Raw genomic sequence first — 20,779 nt, 5'->3', positions numbered from 1 at the left:
GGTAAACAGTCCATTAATTAAATCTGCAGGCGATACTTAATTGGGAGTGTTCCAAACACCAGTGAGGAAAAAGCAATAAGGCAGAGGGCCTTGAACAGATTAAAAAATGAGGAAGAGATAAAACTGCACCCAGCATGGACAAAACAACCACCACTCCTCTTAGGGAAAAAAATCATTGTGAAACCCACGCATTTTATGAAGTGAAGTGGAGAAAAGAAGTATAGGCTGAAAAAGGCTTAAGAGATAGAAACAAACAGCAAATATGTTGGCAAGCTGCGGCAAAGGGTATTAGCAATAGCTTCTTCGAAGAGGCACAAGTTAACATCTGAACTATGCTTAGAAGGCCTAGTAAATGGTGTATGTGTTGATCGGAAGGATGCAAGCTCTGTGCCCCACAATCCAAGGGAATATTCTCTGACAAAATGGCACAAAACGAGCACATTTAAACAGGTTGTTTCCATTATTCCGAATGTAAGAATTCTGGTTCGCATGTAAGACAAACGTTTTGGTAAAGTCAGGCTGTAGTGTAGGTAGTACAGGGAGAAGGCTGGTTTAAGGCCAATGGAGAAGCCACAGGGCTCTCTCTGCTACACAGAGTGGGGCTTACAACACTGGGGGGACTAGAACTCTCATCGCCCTCAGTTACAATGGCTGAAGGCTATTGTGGCTCGGGGTGATGGGAATTGTAGTCCAACTATATCTGACAGACATAACATTGGGAACCCCCAGCATATGAATATGATGCTTATATACCGCTTTTCAACGAAAGTTCCCAAAGTGGTTTAAATAGAGATAGATAGATTAGATAAGATAAAATGGCTCCCTGTCCCCAAATGGCTCACAATCTAAAAAAGAAACATAAGACAGACACCAGCAACAGCCACTGGAGGGATGCTGTGCTAGGGTTGGATAGGGCCAGTTGTTCTCCCCATGCGAAATACCACCCTGAGTCATTTTTTGGAAGGGCAGTATATTATTATTATTTCTTGTTTGCACAGTCAAACAGGTGTTATTGACTGGTTTGTTTTATCCAGACATCGAGTCCTTCCCAAGGACCTGGGATGCCAGAATTTTGTTATTAATATTGTTGTTGTTATAGGTATCACCGCAAAATGTAGGCTGTTCCCAGTAAAGTTGCTTTTTGTAATTGGCTGATGGTGATTTCTGTGGCCCCTATGGTGTTGAGGTGCTCTTCAAGATGTTTTGGAATTGCACCTAGGGCGCCAAGTACTACTGGGATTATTTTGGTCTTCTTCTGCCACAGCCTTTCAATTTCAATTTCAATTTGTATTGTATTGTATTGTATTTTTATTTTATTTTATTTTATTTTATTTTATTTTATTTTATTTTTTACACAGTCAGACAGGTGTTACCGATTGGTTTGTTTTATCCAGACATCAAGTCCTTCTCAAGGACCTGGAATGACTGAATTTTATTATCAATATTGTTGCTGATCATCATCATCATCATCATCATCATCTATTTATTTATTGAATTTATATAGCACCTAGTATAAAAATCTCGGCGGTGTTCAGAATTAAAAACATAAAACATAACACATTTAAAAGTGATAAGAAGATAAAATCATAATAGATAAAAACACATTAAAATTGAAAAAATAAAAAAAACCTCAATATAAATAATTAAAATAAAATAAAGAGAATCACCACTTTAGAAAGGTGCCTCTTGTTCAGTTAGCAGGGAAAACACTTCTCCCTGACAAAGAGAAGCCCAGACCAGGCACCCTCTGGATTTCACTTCGTCACAAACATTGCACAGATATTTTGTGCAATATTTCAATGTAACCACAAAGATGTGCTTTTAAGGGCTAGTTTACAGTTGTGCTACTATCCAATACATAGGAGTACATGGCTTGGGTTGCAGTACAGGGCACACCCCCACATAGAAAATAATATGTGACTTATGTGTATGCAGAGGTATGCACAAGGGACCAATTTCCATGACCCAGCTCCAAAAATGTGTAGAAGTGGTAACTGGACAAAATGTGTGTATATGTTTTGGGCAGTTCAGATGAACGTTGACCAGCAGACATGATCAGGACGTGCCCACCTTGACGTCACTGCAGGACATCCTGAAATCCTGTTAATGTGGCCTTTAATAATGTGGGAGGGGCCTTCATCTGAATCACCTCTCTACATACACCCCAAAACTCCCCCTTTTGGAGGAGGATATCATAAAATACATTATCTATCAAACCACTAGCAGAGGTTAACCAAAACTCAATTAAAGGTAAAGTGTGCAGTCAAGTCGATTTTGACTTCTGGCACCCACAGAGCCCTGCGGTTTTCTTTGGTAGAATACAGGAGGGGTTTACCATTGCCTTCTCCTGTGCAGTATGAGATGATGCCTTTCAGCATCTTCCTATTAGAGCATGATAATTTTAATTTTCAGCCAATTCAAGCCCACTTACACGTTAGGAAGACTGCTAATGAAAACTAACATTTCCAAGATCAATTAAAAAATATATATTAATCCGCTGGTCAAATATTTTACTACTACTACTACTACTATTACTGCTACTACTACTACTAATTCAGTTTCTATACCATCCTTCCAAAAATGGCTCAGGGCAGTTTACACATAAATAAGAGGGATCCCTGTCCCTGAAGGGCTCACAATCTAAAAAGAAACATTGGATAGACACCAGCAACAGTCACAGGAGGTACTGTGCTGAGGGTGGATAGGGCCAATTACTCTCCCCCTGCTAAATAAAGAGAATCACCATGTTAAAAGGTGCCTCTTTGCCAAGTTAGCAGGGGTGCTAATCTTCTGGTCAAAGAAAGCAGTGACAGCACCAACAAATAAATATTAAGGGGTGGGTCATAGAAGTGATAACGTGCATTTTGGTGCGGGTGGGCACGTGAAAACTGCCTTTCCCTCAAATAATCACAGAAGTCCAGCAATGGGGATGGGTGGGTTGTGGGGGCACTTATTTCCCTGCCTTCTTTTTGGGGTTGCCTGTGCAGGAAAGAAACCGTACAGACATCCATACTTAATTTACCAAGCAGACAACAATAAGTGGAAGAATCAATAATTGGCACATTTGTTGGGTGGATTGGGAGTAGCGGCAACTTGTCCACCCAAGAACAAACAATCTGAAGAAAACTGAATCTTTACCTCAAATATTAGAAAAAAAAATTAATTCAAGGGGAGTTATAATAGCAATAGCACTTACATTTATATACCGCTTTATAGCTGGAGCTCTCTAAGCGGTTTACAATGATTTAGCATATTGCCCCCAACATTCTGGGTACTCATTTTACCGACCTCGGAAGGATGGAAGGCTGAGTCAACCTTGAGCCCCTGGTCAGGATCGAACTTGTAACCTTCCGGTTACAGGGCGGCAGTTTTACCACTGCGCCACCAGGGGCTCATAATGACAAAGATCTAATCAATGAGGGTTTTTTTGCAGCAGAGACTAAATAGGGCTACAGCTCAGTTCACCGTTATGATATAGACAGTTCTACTGAATATGGCATTATTATAAGTATGTATTTGCAGCATGGATTTTTTAAGGTTGCTGGTGGCATAAGAACTGGACAGCTGTACAGTAAGGAAGTGGTCAGAGGCACCATTAGGAATTCCAGAGCCATGGCTTTGCATGTATAATGCAAGCGAATAAAGATGGAAGCACTGTGTGGGCTCACTGGACAGGTTGCCAGGCATCTTGTGGCTTTTGTTATATTTGTCCTTGTGTGATGCACAGGTTGACATAATTTGAGGTGTTGTTCATGTGGATCCCACAGAATAAGAGCACACAGGTGATGAAAATCCTTGTAATGAACGAGCTACCTGGTAATGTCATTCACTCTTTGAGGCTAACATGTCTAAACATGGTTATCTGTCACTGAAGAATAAAGGAGGTCAGTCTTGCACAAGCTGTGAAGTTAAGGTCATGCTCAGAGAAATGGACTGGGATTCATATTTGAAGATTTTTAGACTGAGTAGCAAGGGCAGCCCAACATGGTGCTTTTTATTCCAGTCCTGGAGTAGAGGTGGGGCTAATAAACAGCCAGCAGCAAGAGCATGGAAAAGCAGTCTGCACTTTCCTCTGTGTACATAAAATATTTTTCATTAAACTATTAACATTCCTGATTCCACTCCACTGCCTTGTTCTTGCCTACCACAACTCTTTCCTCTGGATTCTACAGAATTTTGAATTATATAATTGTTCTCATGGCTGGGAGGGATTATTTGCTGCCTGTCAAAATGGTCAATATTGGGGTATATAGCCTAGTTGTCTGACTGACTGATTTAACTAATTAAGGCTTTTTCATATGCTGGCATATTAAATCTTGCTGGAGAGTTAATAGTAGTTCTAGAGGCTGTGAAGTGTTTATACCTAAGAACGACACTGCTGGATCAAGCCAAAGGTCCATCTAGTCCAGCAACTGGTTTCCCATGATGGTCAACTAGATGTAGGAAGCCCAGAAGTAGGACATTTAGGCAAATGGCCCTCTGCTGCTGTTGCTTTCCAGAAACTGATATTTTGATGGCTGCTGCCTCTGAACCTGGAGACAGTAGCCGCCATCCAGACTAAGAAAGCACTTGCACATGTGTGTTGCACTAGCACAAAGCTATTGCACAATTTGCGCTGAGTCTGGAGCTTCCATTCCAGACTAGTGCTGCACTAGTACAAACATCCTTGCACTTGCACAACCTGTGGGACACCTCCAGCTGGGAAACCTCTTTCTCCATCAGTTTACATTGCAGGGGATATTTGTGTAAGAGTGCGGCTTTGGGATGTTGTGTGGTGACACAATTTTCTTGCAGGGGCACAACTTTATTCGTTGCTCAAGCACTTTGTTAGTCTGGATGCTGGCCAAAATATAGTCATCATAAGTAGTAGCCACTGACAAGCTTTTCTCAACCAAGCATGATGGCTAAAATGCCAAACAGGTGTAGATACTTGACCCATCCAGGAGAGGAGCTGGCTAGAAAGGTGGCGAGGCTGAATTGGAGAGAAGTATGCCTCAGTTTCAAGAGAGGGCCACCAATTTGTCAAGACTGGGGTACTAGGTGAGAGCTTTCCCCCTTTTGTGTCCCGTGTCCTGCAGTGGCTTCCTATTTGACTTCTACCCCCAGGTTTGTGTTAATAGCTTTACTGTCGCTGCCTTTGGATAACAAGACAGGCTTGCCTTGCTGTGTTCTCCTATTGCCTCTGGAGCTCACATCCATCTCCTTATACATAGAAACAGAGCCAGGGGGTGAGAAACAAAAAAAATCATGTCAGAGAGCCCATCAAAAGACTGTCTACTTCATCTCCTGCTGCTGAATGAAAAGTAGGAAAATTCCAACCACTTTAATCAGGAAAATTCCAACCACTTTAAAAATTTAATCAATTTTTGGCAGGGAGGGGAAGTCAGACTAATAGCACAGAGCTGGGGGAGAGTCATCCCAGTGAGAAGGGACTCTGTCTCCTTCGGTTAATGATGAGCTGCTATCTCAAAATATGAAGATTTTGATGATACATTTTTCTACCCTAACTTTCACCCTGATAGTTTTTGATGTAGAGAAGCATTCAAATGTATAACCCTTCAACTGCATTCTGAAGTGCTAAAGCCATGAGAGGACCAGTACAATATCAGTACCTCCAAATATGTGTCTGTGGCTATATTCAAACAACCACAATGATCCTGGTTAAAGAGTTAAGCAGGATTGATGAGCCCTGTGGAGCTGATTGTGAGAACCCAGATTTTCCGAGCAATCCTGGTGAAACTCCTTGATTAAACCACATTTGACCAGGATAGTAACCAATATGAGCTTAATTTTGGAGATTTATTGAAGCTGATTTGCTGTTGATTTGGGAGCAACATCCTGAGATTTCTCCTTATCATTTTAAGTGTTGTTCATGAAAGACTTCCATAGGTTTTCTTCTTTTACTTCCTGGTACTTGAGAGTTGGGTAGGGATGGAGAAAATATCCTCCTTACCAGACCTAAGATTCTAGGAATATGTGTGTGCTTGTATTTAATATCTCTCTGCATTTATCAGGACTTGTTTTGGTGCACCACTGGTATGGGGAAAGGGTCTAATGCAACATCTAGCTTCACAATACCACTGCTATTCTCTGCTGCCTGGCACATGCGTTCCAGGTGTTTATACCTACAGAGTTTAGCCTTGGAGGCCACCCCCTTGATGACAGCTTGCTGGCTTCCCATCAAAGGCTCCATTTAGAGCTGGCTGCAGAGCAGACAGAAAGCTGCAGTGTAAGACCCCGAAATCTGACACAGGGCAGCCTAGTATTTTTTCAGAGGGTCCTTGACAGCCCTTCAGCTCATGTCTGTCAGCCCCCATGCCAGGCACACAAGTTCACTTCCATCTTGGAAGAAGGGGAGAAAGAAATAACATTTCACCAGGCGGTGGGCATACTAGGAGGCTCGGTGAGATAAGGCAGAGGCACAATGACAGCTGAAATCCCTCAGCGGATATTGCGTTGCGTGTTGGATTGATAACTTAGAAGAAGTACACCTGGGACAGGTTTCCTTCCTTCCGGAGAGTGTGCAGTTAGAATCGTGCAAGACCCAACATGTAAAAAGTGGCATTGGCTTCAGCTATGGAGTTGAATCAACATAGGCTGAGATGATGTGGGAATAGCTTGGAATCATTGACTGCCCCTTGGGATGTGCCACTGAACCTGGCCTCTCATACTCCTGGGGAGGGGGGGGGCGGACCCTGGCAAACACACACATTGATGAAGGACTAGAAAAAGTGAAAGATCTGGGAGTGAAATATTACCATTTCCCAAATCCGTTTAGGGAGAAAAGCCACTGGGCATTGGTTCAGGTCCTTTGCAAAGTGCAATGTTCACTCCCAGCCAAAATCTGTCAGTTTGCTCCCAGAATTCTCTACACTGCAGTTCCTCTTAAGTGAATGGCTGACAAATGCTTTAGAATCATGTCCTGCATTTTCTACTTCATCCATCCCAAAGCACTTTAGAAACTGATGTTCAGGCTATAGGGATCGTGTCAACTTATTGTTGATATGCAGCCACTTTTGATGTGATAAATTGACAGATTTTTACACCCATGGAGAAATTAATAGACAAAAACTCTCTAGTAAATGCCACTGGCTGAAATAATCATGACTTATTTGAACCTTGAGCTCTGCATCTTATACAAAACCCGATCGCCTACCATCAGACTGGAATGATTGCTCATGCAGCAAAGCCTAGTTCTCAGGAGGAAGGTGATCTCCTCCCCCAACAGTCATCGCTTAATATAAGATCTTGCATATTTCTATGCATGTTTTTACTAATAAACCACCTTGGTCAACCTTTTTGAATTTACTTTGAATTACAAAGCAAGTATGTTTGCTGCATGCCTTCTCTTCTAAGAACAATTCAGGTACTAATTTATTGTATAGATTTCCTTGGCAAAGGAGGAAGGAAGGAGAGCAGGCACCTAAGATAATATATAGTGGTTGCATCATTGTTTTTTAAGAGATGCAACAATACATTGGGTAATGTGGATGGCTTGAAGAGAGGTTTGGATAACTTCATAGAGGAGAGGTCTATCAGTGGCTACCAGTCGGAGGGCTGTGGGCCACCTCCAGCCTCAAAGGCAGGATGCCTCTGAGTACCAGTTGCAGGGGAGTAATGGCAAGAGAGAGGGCACGCCCTCAACTCCTGCCTGTGGCTTCCAGTGGCATCTGGTGGGCCACTGTGCGAAACAGGATGCTGGACTAGATGGGCCTTGGGCCTGATCCAGCAGGGCTGTTCTTATGTTCTTAATGTGATGTAATGTGTTCATGGTTCCAGATGAAGCAGGCAAATAATCCAGACAGAACAATTTAGTTCTCAGTGTGGACATTGTGGTGCTATGGAGGAAAAACACTAGTCTGGTTCTCACAACCAGCAATAGGACAGGACAAGCATCCTACCCTAGTTCAGGAGCTGTGTGTGCTCATATTCTGTGTTTGTGTGTCCATAAAAAGCAAGGTAGGAGGCAGCGAAAATGATCGTCTGCAAGGCTTGCACTAGATAGGAGGGCTCCGTCCTGCCCATCAGCTGTAAGTGTGCCATTGAGTCAGTGTCGACTCCTGGTGACAACAGAGCCCTGTGGTTGTCTTTGGCAGAATACAGGAGGGGTTTACCATTGCCATCTCCTGCGCAGTATGAGATGATTCCTCTCAGCATCTTCCTATAGCGCTGCTGCCTGATATAGGTGTTTCCCATAGTCTGAGAAACATACCAGCGGGGATTCAAACTGGCAACCTCTAGCTTGCTAGTCAAGTCATTTCCCTTCTGCGCCATTAGGTGGATCCCATCAGCTGTACCTAGCTGTTTAATGAGGTAGGAGGGAAAGACCTAGTGGGAGCCTTGCAGACGATCACTTCCTCTGCCTCCTCCCTTGCTTTTTATAAGCACATGATCACGAAATGGGAGTGCGCACAGTTCATGAACCTGGGTAGGGCACTACTATGTCATTACTATATAACAATAATATGAACTAGCCTGCTGTGGAGGTAAGAGGGAACTGGAGTTGTCAGAAGGACACCCTCAGTGCTCAGCTTCATGCTTTCCTTGTCCTTCCAACTTTCTACAGATTTTATTTTGCTGTTGCAGAAGCTCTTAGCTGCACATGTCATCAAGTATAGCTCAGTTCCAGGCAGGAAAGTGTTATGGCCAACTTGGCTTCCATATGGAAAATGGACGGAGATGATCAAATTCCAATCTCATATCCCACCAACCCTTCTTTATAGCGAAGATGGACAGAAACAGAACCTATGGGGTGTTTTCTTATTTCATAGTGTGCTCCTTCCTTATTGCCAGCCCCAGACTATTTTGCTTGAGTGAGATTCAAAATGGCTTCTTGCAACGTCTTCTTTGCACTACAACTCATTGGTCATGCCACAGAGAATATAAGAAGAATCTTGCTGGACCAGTCCAAAGATCCATCCAGTCCAGCATCTTACTCCCTATGGTGATCAACCAGATACTTTCACAAAGCTTGCAAGCAGGTCTTGAAGGCAGTAGTCCCCTCCTGCTCTTGTGTCATAGGAACAAGGAAAATAGGAAGTTGCCTTATACTGAGTCAGACCATTGGTCTATCTAACTCAGAATTGTCTTGACTGACTGATGGGGGCTCTCCAAGGTTTCAAGCATCTTCAGCCCTACCTGGAGATGCCGGGGATTGATCCTGGGTTCCTCTGCATGCAAAGAAGATGCTCTGTTAATGAGCTGCAGCCACATCCCCTAAGAGGAATATCTTACAGCAGACAGTGCTCACATGTAGTCACCCATCCAAATGCAGACCAGGGTGGATGCTGCTTAGCAAAGGGGCCAGTTCATGCTTGCTGCCACAAGACCAGCTCTCCTTCCCAGGGCATCCTTCCTCTGAATGGTATTCATTCTGGTAAGAGACATCCTACCTCTGAATGTTGAGGCTCCATATGGCCATCAAAGCAAAGGAAGCTGAAGACAGGAAAACTGCACCCCCTTCAGGAATATGCAGCCCAAATCAATTCACAGTTGTGCATGGTAAGGCCACCCTTTCCCCTTTATGCCTTTTCTTGTTGCCTGCCCAGTTATTGGAATTGTGAATATTTCCTCCCCCCCCCCCCCGGTTCCCAAAGCTCCAGATTTTCAGGCATCTGTACACAAATAAGCCCTTCGTTGCATATGCTCTAAATTCTCACCCCATCCGTTTCCCGCTTCTGGCAAACATTGTACTGTTCTGCAGTGGCTTATTCCTCTCTTCTGCATATAGCAATGGCTGTTTTTCTATTCCAATGGGAAGGTTAATAAAGACCTACAGCCTTGGTTATTGCAGGCTTTTCTAAAATAAAAATACAAATAGCACGGAAGCAACATTCATTACTGAGCACTAGGCCCCCTCACTGCTGGTTGGATACACTCCCCCCCTCCTCCTGCTGGCATCTCTCTCTTTTTAATATGTTTTTTTTAATTTGTTTTGATGAATGAGTGACAACTCTGACACCCGATTCGCTGAGATTAATAGAAACGACACAATATTTACGTCGCGCCGACGAGCAATTATCCTGCCATCTATCTTTGAGATTATCTTTCTGATTGAAAACTACTCATCCGTGTAATCGGAATTATTTGGAATTAGAAGGGAATTTATGGCCCCTCTCTCTCTCCCCTTCTTATACCCACCCCTCTCTCTCTCTCTTTCTTACTTGCCTCTAAATTCCCCCTTAATTCCTTGGCCTCTTCGCCATTCATTGTGGACAGAGCCTTATGTGGTGGGTGAAGGACTTCATCATGTGATAAATGCACTGTGTATTGAGATAAGGTACAAGGATTTTGCTGGTGGCGGGTGGTGGTGCAAGAGGGGAGAGAGCGTCTGTGGGGGAAAGTAACCAGGAAAGTGAGAGGGCAAGAAAAAGAAGGCAGGGTGGTGCTGAAGCAGGAACTCAGTAAGAAAGGGCTCCAACTAGGATGGGAAACACGGGGAGGTCCAGCAGATGGGATGGGGTGAAAGTGAACATACCATTTTATAATAAATTGATGTAACACAGACTAATGCACAATCGCGGGAAAAATTACATTGGAAGGAGGAAATTAGCCTGCAAATGTAGTGAGCAATAAGTATATTGCGTCTGTCCCACACTGTTGGCCTGAACTATTTGGTGGCAATGGAAAGTAGTTAGTCATAGAGAAGGACACCACTAAACCACATCTTTCAAAAAACTTCTCATCACCATGGAATACCTTTGTATAGTTCTGAGGTGTGCTGGGATAGCTGATCCTATAAAGTCACTCTTTTAATATTCAGCATATGTGTGAATACCTCCACGGATATACTAATGTAGATATTTCAATTCATAGATCCATTCTTGTGTATCAACAAAGGGCTGACTGTAGTCTAATTTTTTATGTTCTGCAGGGTTAATTCTTATCCTATCATTTTGCCCTTCCTTTTTTTCTTTTTCTTTTTCCTGTTAGAAAAATCCTGGAGCAACAGGACGAGCATAGTAGCCGAGAGGTGGGTACTACATGAACTGCATCTCGTTTGACCCAAAGTCAGCGTGAACCATGAGCTACAGTAGTTTTTTCTGATAAAATCTTAAGTCTAGGTCAGGCCTGGGGGCTCAGTTTAGGCCCCCAGTTGTTTTTGGACTGCAACTCCCATACAGTATTCCCTCTAACAGGGATTCCCAGATGAAGTGAACACACTACAACTCCCACAATCCCCAATGGCAGTGGCAGCCCGTGAACGTGCCTCCGGGGTGGTGGTGGGAGGCAGCTTTAAGAGTAAAGTAATTCTGGACTCACCTCTGTGGCAGCGGCACCTGGACGCTGTTCAGAGCTGCAGCATGCCGCCCAGCAGCCCCTACGGCAGGGAAATGCCTCCGCCACTCACCTGGCCGCTGGCAGGGGCTCAGCTCTGTGGAAGCCAGGTTAGTGGCGGAAGTGCTTCCCTGCCATAGGGGCTGCTGGGAGGCATGTTGTGGCTCCGAATCATGTTCAGCAGAGATGAGTCCCGAATTACTTTACTCTTAAAGCTGCCCCCCCCCCCGGAGATGCATTCATGGGCTGCCACTGCCCAATGGCCTGGGGATTGTTGGAGTTGTAGTGAACATCTGGGAATCCCTATTAGAAGGAACACTGCTGCCAAAATCCCCAGCCACAGTGGCCAATAGCCATGGGTTATGGGAGTTGTAGGCCAACATCTGCAGGAGGACCAAAGTCGAGCTGCCCTAGTCTAGATCAGAATAAGGGAAGTCTCAAGAGTAGTAGCTGGTATAAGCAGGCGTGTTACTGAAATAAACTGTGGTTGTCAAGAGAAGTGTTCTGTGGGCTGGGATTGTAAGCTCTGTGTGAAAAGACAAGCACTAGATGGGATTTCCCATGTCTTTTCCTCCCAGAACTCCCTGAGTTCTTATTAATGAACATGGGTCTATTTCCCTGATTTCAGCACCGCTATTTGGATTGCCAGTGGGACAAAGCAGGAAGCGGGTAGTCAGTCTGTCAAAAGAGTATTAATTAGGTTACCTCCCACTGCCTTTGGCATGGAAGAGAATGCTTGTGGGTCAAAATAAAAGAAGGAAAAAGAGACACAAACAGAGAACAACAAAGGAAAGGTGGGAGCAGAAAGGGGGAGAGATGAGCACAATCTAGAAAAGGGATGTTAGTATAAAGGAGACGGGCTGAAATAAGCTAGCCTTCACACTGAACAAAATGGTTTAGGGTAAGGGGAGGACAGAGACAAGAGAAAACAGATAAGGACAAATATGAGAATTTCAAGGAAATAAAGACTGGAGTCAGAGAAAGGTTTTGGAGCTGAAAGTGGGCTGACCACGCTCTCTTAAGCAGACAGAATCCATTCTCTTTAGATATAAATTGGATGCAGAAATGCTCTGCAGCAGCTTGATGCTGATTCCTTGTCCCCATGTGGGACAAGGGTGGCCAGGTGTCCTCTTTTATCCCGGTCAGTCCCGTGTTTTTAAGAACTGTCCAAAATTTGTCCAACTGGCTCATTTGTCTGGGATTTGTCCATGATATTGGGCAGCCCCATCCAGGACAAATCCTGGACCAAGGTAGCTGGCTTAATTATTTTTGTCCAGGGAATGGCCTGGCCATGGCAGTGCCGAGCTCCCTTTGGGGCTTGGCAACTCTGTCTGAGCCCCTGGTCACGAGTCACCAGAGCTGGAAGAGGTTGATGCCGAGGGCTCTGGGAGCCGCGTTGGAGCTGTGCACACATGCAGCAGTGATTAGGGATGTGCACAGAACTGGCTCGGAGGCCCTTTATGTGTGCACGCACACCCTGGAACTTCCAGGCATATCCGGCCAATGGGGGCAATGGGGCGGCAGGGAGGAATGCTGCCACCTTGATTAGCTGTTACAGAAATGGGGCGCCAGTGGGAGGCAAGTGGCGGGAGGGGTAAGTGCACTCTCCTCCGCTCTTAAAGTGGCACCCCCGCCGCCTTCGAGCCTCCCTGCCGTGGTTCCGTGCACATCCCTAGCCGTGATTGGCTGCCGGCCAAGAGGGGTCAGGAACAGGATGAAGATGCACAACCATATTAGTGGGTAAGAGAGGCACAGGCACTGGGTAGTGGGAAGATGGATGTGGAGGAGAGGCTGCAATTCCATTTAAGCTCATCTGTGCTGGGATGGCAATGAGGCAACTGAGCAATGATCCTTCGCGAGGGAGCAGGCATCAGGAAGAGGTTCCACAAGATGGGAGTGAAGCACCAGGGTAAAGTAATCCTCTTTCTCTCAGCCCAGGGGCGTAGCTAGGGGGAGAGTGGGCCCGTGATTGCCTCTCTCCCCGACAGACCCTCAGAGTAAGGGAGATAATGAAGAAAATAGGGAGTGATGGAGCTGGGGGCCCTGGATTCTTTGAACCCATCCACTCAGTTATAGCTACACCCTTGTCTCAGCTCTTCTGCTCTGAGGCACTTTGGTGGCGGGACCCCTCAGGGCCCTATACTGGGGTCTCCCAGCAAGGGATCTTTACAATTTGTTTTTCTTTAAAATAAGTGTGACTAAGTTTAAAGGGGGTGGGGAGTCTTTCGGTGTGTTTGGTGCTCCACAAGCAGTTTCCCGGGCATTCTGGATTATGCATTGTGGTGAGCTATGTTTATAGTCAAATTATCTTATTTCTAAATTTATACCTATACATATAAATTTGCACCCTCTTTTGTCTTCTTTTTGTGTGTGATGATGCATGTCCTCTTTCTTGGTGATGTGTACATGACAACCTATGTGGGACACCCATCCTAAAGCACAGCCATGAGGGTTTGGGGATGCTAGTCCGTAGACAAGTATTACCCCTTGCCATGCAGATCTAAAGTTGCAGCCTTAAGAATAACTAAAACTCTGTTAAAATCCAAAACATGGATAAAATCGCTAACAGCAAAAGCTATATTTTAAAAATTACCAAAGGTCTCAGTGAACAATAAGGTAACTTGTCTCCTAAAGATCAAAGTAATGGTGCTCCCATTACCTTTTGAGGAAGGGAATTTTGCAGATGGGGTGCCACCAGTAAGAAGGCCCCCTCCCTGGTTGCCAGCTGCCTAACCTCAGCTGATGGCCACCTGGCAGAGAGCATCTGATGCAGATCTTCAGTTTTGGGCAGGTTAATTTGTTTGATCCCTGTACTGTAGAGAGATCTATTTTAATTTGAATAAATACATCATCACTCTAAATACTTGGTGTTCTTTGCCATTTGGTCCTCACAGCTTCACCTCCCTCAATGCAGGAGCTACAGCTTGTGGACCGATAATAAGTAAGGAAGGTGTTTTTGTCTTTCCCAGCAACAGAAATAAGTATAGGATCAAGGAAACCCATGTCATGGTCGATTACCCTCTTTTATGTTAACACTTCTTGATAGTTTTGGTGAAAGAGAGGAAAAGGACAGACTAGGTGGCTAATAGAGAGAGATGAAAAATAATATCAAAAAAGGAATGGATCTAACATCCTTTCACAGAAGGGGTAACAACTGAGCAAATGGGTTATCTAAAAATATCAGTGTAAGTAGCTTCCCCACAGGGAGCAAGTGTATGCAGTTTTGGTCCAGTTGTAGAACGTGGCTCTGGTTTAAATGTTTTCAAATATAATGTTTTAATATTTTGCACATTGCAAAAATAACTGTGATGAAAACCCCCCGAAATGTATGTGAAATGCTCCCTGATAGCTTGCAGGGACTTTGGGGTAAATTTGGCCGATATATGAACGCACACCTCCATTCCAAAGGAAATGCAAACTAAAAGCCAGGTGGACAAACTTCTAGGTGGTCCACAAGCAGCTGTTGCGATGGGAGGACTGAGGGACCACGGGCTGAATTGCATCTTCCCCAGATGAGACCCCAAATAGTTAGTAGTTATTGGCACTAGCAATTGGGAACATAACTGGACATTTCATGTGCATGTGAATTTTCATGCTTGTGGCCCAGCCACTTATTGGTGCCAGAAACACACAAATGTTAGGCATCACAACTTTTAATCTCAGGTCATTTTGAACTAGTCCCTCCTTGCTCCCCTGGGGGGGAAGAACTGATCTGAAAGGCAGGAGAAGATCACTAGCTACAGAACTGGATAAGAAGGCTTTTATAGAGCTAAGTGATGACACTCAGACCTAGACTGGGTGCAGTAGCAAAGTGGACTGGATTTAGCACTGGAATAACAGCAAAGTCTGCTCGCCACCCCACCACCCTGGAAAGTAGACAGGAGCATTTCCAGACAGCAGGCTTTACCGCGGGTTTACTGCAAGGCTTTACTGTGAGTTTGAATTTGCCCAAAACACCTGATACAAAAAATGGATTTTTTTTTACCCCAGACATAAATCGGGCTTAGCTCTAATGCACAATGAAAAACTCGAATCATGTATGAAGTGCTCTCCAATAGCTCACAGGGACTTCGGGGTAAATCTGGCCGATATGTGAACGCACAACCTCCGTTCGGGAGGAGAAGCGAGTTAAAAGCCCTGTCTGGAAATGCTCCAGGAGTCTTACTCCTAAACTCGATTATGTAGTTATCTCTGTGTGGTTTCATAATAGCTGTTTGCCACTGCAGGACAACATTACAGAAAAAAACCAAAACTAATTAGAGACAGAAAAGGAAAATCAGTGGTTGTAACTGCAATATTTCCACGTTTGTGAGTGCCACAAAAACTTTGTTTCTCGTTCATATCTAAGTGCCAACCACCACCCCCGCCCCGACCCCTTAAGGTCCAGCTCTGACGAGCAGTGCTGGCTTCAGATTTTGGGGTGGGGTCTTCATCAAGGCGCCCTAGTTGGGTTCGCTCGCTGAATCTAACTTCATTTTACTCTCACTGCTGTCCACTAGTCTGCTCCCTTCCTCTCGGCCCCATACAGCACGCCACTGCCCAGAAGGAGAGTGTGAGGTGAGCAGCAGCAGCTGTCCCTTCTTCTCTCACTCCTCGTTTGCTCAGAGGCAAGACAAAGAGGCAGTGACAAGGAAAAGAAGCAACAGGGCCACGGGGCTCCAAAGATCAGCCTCCTTTAGGATGTCGGCCTTGGCAGGTGCCCGGTGGTGACAACTCCGGATGAGTCAAACCCTACCCTAGTACTACCCATTCACCCACTCTGTGGTTCTGCTTACCATCAAGTATTTTTAAAATCACATAAGAACATAAGAACAGCCCTGCTGGGTCAGGCCCAAGGCCCATCTAGTCCAGCATCCTGTTTTGCACAGTGGACCACCAGATGCCACTGGAAGCCACAGGCCGTTGAGGGCATGCCCTCTCTCCTGCTGTTTCTCCCCTCAGGGGCATAGTGAGACTGCCGGCAGCTAGTGTGTGGCTGCGGCGGGTGCCCCCGCTAGCCCCACCCCCTGCGTCTGACGTCAGACGGGGGGGGCGTGGTCTGGCTCCCGAACGGAGCCTTGAGGGAGTTGCAGTTTAACTGCTGAAGGGGCCACGTGGCCCCTTCGGCAGTTAAACTAAGGCTGGCGCTGCCTTCACAGCCCTGGGAAGAGCTGCTCCTGGGCTGTGTTGTGAAGGCAGCGCCAGTCTTTTCGCTCCTGAAGGGGCCATGCGGCCCCTTCAGGAGCTAGTTAGGCTGGCGCTGCATTCTCAACGCGCAGCCAGGAGCGACTCTTCCCTGCATTTTAGCTCCCAAAGGGGCCGTTTGGCCCCTGCTCGGGAGCTAAACTACCACCCCCATGTCTGACGTCAGATGTGGGGGGGTGTGTGTCGGGCCGCTCTAGCGGCCCCTGATTGGTCAGCGGCCCGGGTTCCTTGAACCCGTTGGACCAATGGTGGCTCCACCCCTGACTCCCCTGCAACTGGTACTCAGAGGCATCCTGCCTTTGAGGCTGAAGGTGGCCCATAGCCCTCCGACTAATAGCCGTTGATAGACCTATCCTCCATGAAGTTATCCAAACCCTTCTTAAAGCCATCCAGGTTGCTGCTGTCACCACATCTTGTGGCAGAGAATTCCACAAGTGGATTATGTGTTGTGTGAAAAAGTACTTCCATTTGTTGGTCCTAGATTTCCTGGCAATCAATTTCATGGGATGACCCCTGGTTCTAGTTTTATGTGAGAGGGAGAATAATTTCTTTCTATCCACTTTTCCCACACCATGCCACACAAACTAGTAACTCTAATGTCCAGCGAGGCTGGCTGTCCTTACTCCCGAGGACAGAGTGATTAGGGGGCCCAAGGATACAGGGATGGGTGGCAGCCAGGACGAAGCAGAGGAAAGACTGCCAACGGGCAGGGACTCGGCTCCAGCAGAGGAGGGGCAGAGCCCTGAAAGAGCCGAAGGGGAGTCGTGCGAGGATAACATCAGCAGCACGCCTCCTGATGGGAGGGGGTCTGAACAGGAGGAGGGAGAAGGGGGAGAGGCATTGGCAACAGCTGTAAAGGGTAGTCAATTACAGGTAATAAAGAGGGGTGTTGGCCCCATAATTGAGGGTGGGCGATGCATAACCTGTGAGGAGGCATATAAGGATCCCCGGGGATGAGAGGCTGGCTGGTGGAGAGTGTCAGCCCCCCTCCTCCGGAGAGGGGCAGACACACGGAGCAAGCAGCCTGGGATGGAGGAGGCACAGGGTGACATTCAATCCGCTCCCCATCCCTGCTCTGAGGTCGGACCTGGTAAGCCTAGCCAGGCTTGGTAAAGGGGACAGGGACATCTAAGCAAAACAGATGAGTTCTGGGTAACTTGGACGTTTCATATTGCTTTGTGAACATTGGTTCTTGTAAACTATGGTTTTACTCTACCTGAGATTCTAACTCTCAGGGAGAATAAAACCATAACTCGCAGACCCGGCGCATAGCATCTGCACTGTAGGGGTGTGCATTTTGGAATTTTCTTGTTTCGATTTGTATCCGAATCGAAACATCCCTGTTTTGTTTTGTACCCAAATTTTCTGAATCTGAATCAGCCCTGTTTTGTCTTGTAGCCAAATTTTCTGAATCCGAATCCGAATTGATTTGGATTTTTGAAAAGGGTCCCAGGGCAAAAAGAGTGGGTGGTGGTAGTGTCCAATGGGTGGAAGCTACCACCCAAATTTCAAAGGAATTAGGCAAAGGGCTGGTTTTTTGTGTGAATTTTTTTAAAGTTTACATATCTTTAAGAATTTTCCCATAGGGAATAATGGGGATTCCAACAAAAGTATCGCTTCAAATCAAGGGGAAAGGGGTGACCCAGAGGAGAGTGTGGTGGGTGGTAGTGCCCAATGGGAGCAAGGAAACTTCCAGAATTATTTCAAAGGAATTGGGCAAAGGGCTGATCTTTTGTGATTTGTTGAAGTTTACGTGTCTTTAAGGTTTCTCCCATGGGGAATAATGGAGGTTTCAGCAGCCCCATAATTCCACTTGGGGGGCACTGGGGTTGCCCAGAGTGAGGGGTTGTGTAGTGCACATAGGGTGCCAACCATCCCCATACTCACAAGCTGTGGGGTACTGGGTTTTGTTGTTTCTGAGGTGTTCATTATAGATTCTCTGGTAGCATATGAGATTTTCAGTGAAAAACAAGAATCCACTCTCATATGCTACCAGAGAATCTACACTCAGAACACCACAGAAACAGCAGAACCCAGCACCCCATGGGTTAGCAACCCTTCCCCTGGCCAATGTGGGGTCAGTAAAGAGTGGGAAGAAGCAAAAGAGCCAATGGGGAACAAGGAGGGAATTGTCAGCAGGTCAGCCCATGATTTAGGTCACCGATCAGAAGGCTGGAAGGGTGGGAAATTCAAAGAGATGTCAAACACAAAATGGAGACTGACTCAGAGATCACCACAAAATGGAGGTCCGAAACAACAAAACGTTTTGTAGCCAAAACAGGGACGTTTTGTTTTGTATACAAAACTTTTGGATCTGGAAAATGGGTGTTTTGTTTTGTCTACAAAACACCCGAAACAGGCTGTTTTGGGTACAAAACGTTTAGTATCCGAAACGTTTCGCACATCCCTACTGCACTGCTAGTTTGTCGCCGTGCTTTCCTTCCTCTGTCGCCACCCACCTCCTCTCACCTATCCCTCCCTGCCCGCTGACAGCACTTTCCTTCCCCGCTGGGCATGGTGTGGCTCCGCCGCCACCCAGCCAGGCTGCTCTTGGCGGTGTGACTCTGCCGCCCACCTGCCCTCACCTTTGTTTCTCCCCCACCAGACCAGCAGCGCTTTCCTTCCCCACCAGGCGCGGCTCTTCTGCCTTTCGCCTCCAGCCCTCGCCATCCGTCCAGCAACCTTCTGGGCCAGTTTGCTCTCCCTCAGGTCTCCCTCCACCTCTTGCTTGCTTCTCCCCCTGCCTCCATCTCACTCGCCGCTGTCCCCTCGCCACCCGCCCCACAACCTTCTGGGCCAGTTTGCTCTCCCTTGGGTCTCCCTCCACTTCTCGCTTGCTTCTCCCCCTGCCTCTGTCTCACTGACCATCACTGGTGCCCCCCGGCCACCTGCCCCACAACCTTCTGGGCCAGTTTGCTTCTCCCCTTGCCTCTCCGCGAGAGTTCCTTGCGAGAGTTTGGCGGTTCTCATGAGATTTCCGCTTTTCCGCAACGCATCCCCATTCATCCACGCATGGCCCGTCTTAGAGAAATAAGTATATAGAAGAAGATACTAAACACTTCCAGGTTAGATTCTGAAACTTAGAAGGTTCACATTGTTTTGTGAATATTGTTTAGAAAAAATATTGTTTTACTCTCCCTGGTTGACATCCCTGGCTTGTGAAAAGACGTGCTAGCACAAAGCTGTTGCACTAGCTTCTTGCACTAAGTCTTGAGCTTGTGCACCATTCCAGTGTTGCACTACTGCAAGCATGCTTGCACAACGGAGCACAAGCATGGCACTTCTCATTTGTTTTAAATTGAACTTTTGCACAATTGTGCAACTGCACAGCGGCACAATTGTGAAAATCCCTGGTTTCTTGAGTGCAACTATGCAGTCTTCTTGTACTCGTGCAGCTTTGCTCAGTATGCAATGCCTTCATTAGTCAGAGGGCCCATTCACATGGCCATTTAGGAGGGCGGGTGGGCAGGCAGGCGGGAAGGCTGCACAATCTTCTTTTCCCTGCAGATAATTTCCAAGACATTGCTGGGTGTGCAGATCGTGCACCCAGATGGTCCTCTGCTCCCCTATGCAGTGTGGAGGTGTGTATGTCAGAAAATGTTGCCCGGCCCCAGAAATCCCACAATGCATGGCTGGGAGGCCACTCCTGTGCCAGCACTGGCTGGGAGTAGCTGGCGCTCGAGCAGGGGCGGAGCCACCATTGGGCGAACAGGGTCAAAGAACCTGGGCCGCTGCCAATCAGGGGCCACACCTCGCGGCCCCGACACATCCCCAGAGTCTGACATCAGGCACGGGGGTGTTGGTTTAGCTCTTGAGCGGGGGCCGCACTGCCACTGAGAATGCAGCGCCATTCCCAACCTAGTTCCTGCACGGCCCCGTTTGGGAGTTGGATTGCCAATGCTGCATTTGTATCATGGCTAGAAGAAGAAGAAGAGCTAGGGAAGAGCCGCTCCTGGCCATGCTGTAAACGCATTGCCGGCCGGACTCTAACTCCCAAACGGAGCCGCATGGCTCTGTTTGGGAGCCAGACCACGCCCCCAGTGTCAGACGTCAGACGTGGGGGGTGGAGTGAGTGGAGCCGCCTCTGCGGTTGGACACGGGCCGCTGGCAGTCTGGCTCCGTGCCTGCACACGAGCCGTTAGTTAAGGGCGTTAAAGGCACATTTGCAACCTTAACCTTGGCTCCATAGGCGGGTTTGCCGCCATGGTGGGATTTCCAGGGGCCGGGCAATGTGTTCTGACCTGTGCACCTCCATGCTGCCTGGGGCAGCAGAGGACCATCTGGGTGCATGATCCGCACGCCCAGCAGTGTCTTGGAT

At 46.7% G+C, this 20,779-nt stretch overlaps 1 protein-coding gene across 1 annotated transcript in view; it reads left to right on the top strand.

Annotated features, from left to right (window-relative positions):
* The first annotated feature begins 10,950 nt into the window (after positions 1-10,950).
* ESRRB (estrogen related receptor beta) overlaps positions 10,951-20,779 on the top strand; it is a 304,059-nt gene continuing 294,230 nt past the window's right edge. The window contains exon 1 of the mRNA XM_053286429.1: positions 10,951-10,972. The gene's annotated coding sequence lies outside the window, so the exon portion shown is untranslated. The remainder of the gene's footprint in view (positions 10,973-20,779) is intronic.

The sequence above is a fragment of the Hemicordylus capensis genome, chromosome 1 (assembly GCF_027244095.1).
Source record: "Hemicordylus capensis ecotype Gifberg chromosome 1, rHemCap1.1.pri, whole genome shotgun sequence".
NCBI classification, from domain to species: Eukaryota; Metazoa; Chordata; class Lepidosauria; order Squamata; family Cordylidae; genus Hemicordylus; species Hemicordylus capensis.
The sequence above is the reverse complement of the archived record's forward strand: the minus strand, read 5'-3'. Positions and strand labels throughout refer to the sequence as shown.